Here is a 4,416-nt window from a genome sequence, read left to right on the forward strand (position 1 = left end):
ACATATTTCAGAAGAGAGGGAATAAACTGGTCAATGTGGCCAAGTGTGAGGGCAGCAGGGTGGTCTCATCCACCTGAAGAGCATGGGCAGAAGGGAGATTGCCAAGGGAATGAACAGTTACATGTGGAAAGAGGTTCCTGTGCTCTCCTAGCCTGGAGCAGGCTGGAGTGCACCCACAGGCACTGTCCCAGTACCTGGGTGTCAAGGCACTGGCACACAGCCAGCTGGTGCTGGGGTCAGTGGAGGGGGATCCCAGAGGGGTGTGGGTTGGGCTCATGGTCCTGGCACGGTGTCTGACATAGCCCAAGTGTTGCTGTCTGCCTTGCTCTGGACTGTAGGGAGCATGAACCTGGCATGGGCAAGGAATGGTCAGAGCAGGGCTCGTGTGGCTCCCCCAGACCAGCTCTGCACCCACTGACTTGCAGGGACTGTGACTTTGTACCTGAGACCCTCAAGGGGGTGTGCAGGAGGGGCAGGCAGTAACCTTGGCATGGAGCAGATGAGCAAGCTGTGCAGAAGGGTTTGAGACCAGGCTGCAGACAGAGGCAGATCCCAGGACATGGCACTGAATGCTGCTTACAGACCAGTGTGGGATGTGTCCCTCAGGAGCCTCTCCCGCCTGCTGTGCCTGTAGCCAAGGAGCTTGCTCAGGGGCAAGTCCCGTGCAGCTTCTTGATGTGGCTGCTGTTCCCATTGTCATCTGGGAGCAGCTCAAAGATCCTGCTGCTTCTGGGCTGTGAAAGGCATGCTGGGAGGCTCTCCTTCCCTTTACCTTTCCCATGTGCCATCCCCACTGCTCTGGCCTCCCAGCTAGGCGGTCCCTGTTCCCCCAGGGACATGCCTCATTTCAGGATGCTCTGTGAGGTTTCCAGCAAGTTTTTGAGCATATGCTGTGGCAGGTACTCCTTTGAAGTATCTCCCAGTTTGTTTCATCTTCTCAAGGAGTCCATGGGACTGGATTTCCATGGCTCTCACCAGGCAACACTCCCTTTGCAGTTCCTGTGTCGGCCTGGACTTGGGACCATCTTCTGTTGAGTCCCAGCCAAGCTGGCAGTGGGAATGCTTGGTCTGGATATGGCTGAGGTTGTGGCTGGGGGAGGATTGACACCCACTCTCTCTCTGTCTTGGTGCTTTAACCAGCTGCCATGAGAGCCCTAGGGCTGTATCCATGGGCTGCAGTCAGCTGAGATGGCAGAGTGGGCAGCTGCATCCAGAGGGAGGAGGGAAGAGCTGGTGTCTGTGCTGGCCTCCTCTCCACCCACTGGGGGAAGGACCCCCACAGAGGATTGTGATGGCATTAATTTGATTAAAATTGGTGTATTGAACACTACAAAGCTATGGGGCCCTTTTATCTTCCAATTCACTGGCTCCAGGTCCAAAAACACAGCATGGCCACTGCTCAGCCTTCCCTGTCATCCCAGCTCTCCATCATAGCCATGAGCAGGTCCTGATGGGAAGTTGACCTGCAGATGAGGGAGGTGACTCCAAGTCCTTCCCTCTACCTTTACAGAGGTCTCCAGGCAGAAGAGTCCAAGTTGAATAAATGAGTGCATGGCCCAGAGTGACTGTGGTGGGTCAGGATCACCTGCATGTAGAAGGAAAGAGTGTTTAGGGACCAAGACTCTCCTCTAGCTCACTGACACCATAGAGCAGCCCATGGCCAGGTGATGGGGCTCCAGATCCAGGAGCAGTGCACAGCACTGGATTTTGCTCCTGGTGCCATTCCTTTGGCTGTCTCCCCATGTGCACCTGCAGCCACCTCCCGCCCTTGAAACACTGCAGTCCTGGCAGCTCGGAGCAGTGCACGCAGGTCAGAGCAGGGTCAGTGGGACAGATGTGAGTCTTGGCCTCTCCCTCGCAGTGACTCACCTTGTCAGATCAGAAGGGAGAGCCCAGGGGAATTCTCCACAGCCTAAATATAGAGCAGGGTTGCCTGGTGCCTCTGATGCCCTGCGGTGCAGAAAGGCCACTTGGGTGGCAGGGAACCTGCCTAGAGACAGCCCAGGGAAACACAGGAAGATCAGGGGCCAGTGACCACAATGGGTTTTGCTCCAGCTAGTGCAGAGAGCAGGTCTGGGGAGCTGCAGGGCAGCCTGCATGTGCTGCTCTGGAGGACAGGAGCTGCCAGAGAGCTGTTGCTGCTGTATTGACCACACCATGAGCTGCTTGTGCATTTGTGGCAGTGCCCACCACGCTGGCATTGGGCTCCTACCACCAGCTCACCCTGTTAGGCCTGACCATACTGTGGCCTCAAGCTCACACATGCCAAAGGTAAGCACCATGGCCAGGTAGAATGAGGCAGCAGTGAAATCCAGCCCAGCATTCCTCATCCCAGCATCTCTGGGATTCCAGTGTGTCGTTCCTTGGAGGGAGAAGTGGAGAAGCCCTGCACGACCCTCAATATGAGCACTGCTTGGGAGTGGGTGAAGGTGTCAGGACAGAGCCTTCTGTGCTAAATGGGCACAGTTGGGTTGGGTACAGGCAGGACTGGACATGGGCAAGGGCTTCCAGAGTGTTTGGCAGGGAGGCAGCCACCATGCCGAGCTCCACAGGCACCAGCATGGTGTGTGCTCTCAGTCCGAGCGTGTGTCACTCGCAGTATTAGAGACGTGTCCTTCCGTGCAGGAGCCCTTTGGGGCCACTGCCCAGCCCCTCTGGGCTCAGGCTCCTTGCACAGCCTCCACAGGGTCTCAGTGCATTTGCCGGTACTGTACCAAGCCAAGATGCAAGAACTCAATGAGTTTTTAAAATTAGTTTTAGTTTCTGCATTTTTTTTTATTTTTATTTCCCCTCTAGGCAGGGAGGGTAAGAGTCTTGCAGGCTCTTCCAAGCCGGCTTATGTCACATCAATTCAGTCATATCACAGAAGCAATAAAGCTATCAAACAAGCTTGGCTGGCCTCTTTCTTCTGCTGCCTTGGGCCTTTTTTATGGGAGGCAGAGGGATTCCCCTGGCTGGGCTGTCCCCCGCCTGGTTTCACTACTGATTCCTCCAGAAGAGTAATCCATCTTCCAGGAGCTGCAGCTGGCCAATGCCACTGGTCTAATGCTGGGGACAGGAGAAGGCTGTGCTCCTCCCTGCAGGTGACTTTGAGGGGTGGGAGAGGGGACTGTGGGTTGGGTTCATTTAGTGTTGGAAGGCACAGGCATCAGAGCTTGTCCTGCCTGTGACAAGCTGCCTGTGACTATGGCTGCTCTCCTGGGGACTCCCTGCCAGCAGGATGATTTCCTGCCAAGGGTCGGGAAGCAGCAATCGGGCTGGGTGTGGCTCTGACAAAGACAGGTGTCCAGCCAAGTGACCTTCTCACCACAGTGTCCTGGAAAAGGAAATGGTTTAGGAAGCCAGGGACCAAGGCTGTGACCAGCTCTCATACCTGCCAAGTCCCAGCTGGAGGAGTGTAACCCCTTAGGCAAACCCTGGTGATGCCACCCAGCTCCCAGAGCCACAGGGTGTGTTGGAGACAGTTCCATCTCTTGGAGGCATGGGAAGGCTGTTTCCATGGGAGTGACTGGTCTGCCAGACCTCCCAGCTTCTAAACAACAAGGGGTGGGTTGAGCCCTCCCTGATGGTTGCAGGTTTCAAGAAGATGCTCAAGCAGCTCAAATCCTCCTCCCATCCCTCCTCTCTTCCCAGCATGTAAAGAGCAGGGCCACCATTGCCATTGGGCTGAGCCAGTTCCAGAGATGGCCCATGCTCTGTCCTGGCCTTGGAAGGGCTGTGGAAGAAAAGAGCACCAAGCCTGGGACCAGGGCACACAAGGACGTTCAAGTCAGCTGAGACAAGCAGACGTTCAGAGATATCCCTGGAAGAACCACGTCACTGCTGAGATGGGACACAGCCTGCGTCACAGCTCTCTCCCACGTATGTTTTGTCACACCCAGCCATGGCCTCGGACAGCAGTCACGGCATGCTCAGTCCTGCCATCTGGCTGGTCTGCATCACCCCCATCCTGCCACATGCAAGGGTGGCACCTTTAGGGACAGATGTCACAGGCAGGTTCTGGCTCAGCTCAGCAGGGTTTATTCCAGACCAGACAAGGCACCTGGGGGCACTCCAGCCCCAGGGGTGCAGGAGCACAGGCTGACACAGGCACTGCCCTGGGAGGTAGCAAGCTAGGCAGTGCCAGCAGCAGTCAGGGAGCAGGTTACCCTTCTGTCTGGAGACTCATGGGGCTGGAACCCTGCCCTGCGCCCCACTACCCTGTGCAGACTTATCCATGCGCAGCACGCCCCAGGGCAGAGCCGATACTCATGGGACCCCAAGAGGAAAGAGCAGTGCTGGGATTGAGGTACATAGCTGGGACATGCCATTCCCTGCCACCAAGTTTGTGGGGGGACAGGGAGGAGGTGCTGCTGGTAGGACATTAGTAGGGCTGACAGCAGCTTCAGGCTTATGTCTCCCAGCACAAGGAGAAAA

This window comes from Cinclus cinclus, chromosome 8 (assembly GCF_963662255.1).
Source record: "Cinclus cinclus chromosome 8, bCinCin1.1, whole genome shotgun sequence".
Taxonomy (NCBI): domain Eukaryota; kingdom Metazoa; phylum Chordata; class Aves; order Passeriformes; family Cinclidae; genus Cinclus; species Cinclus cinclus.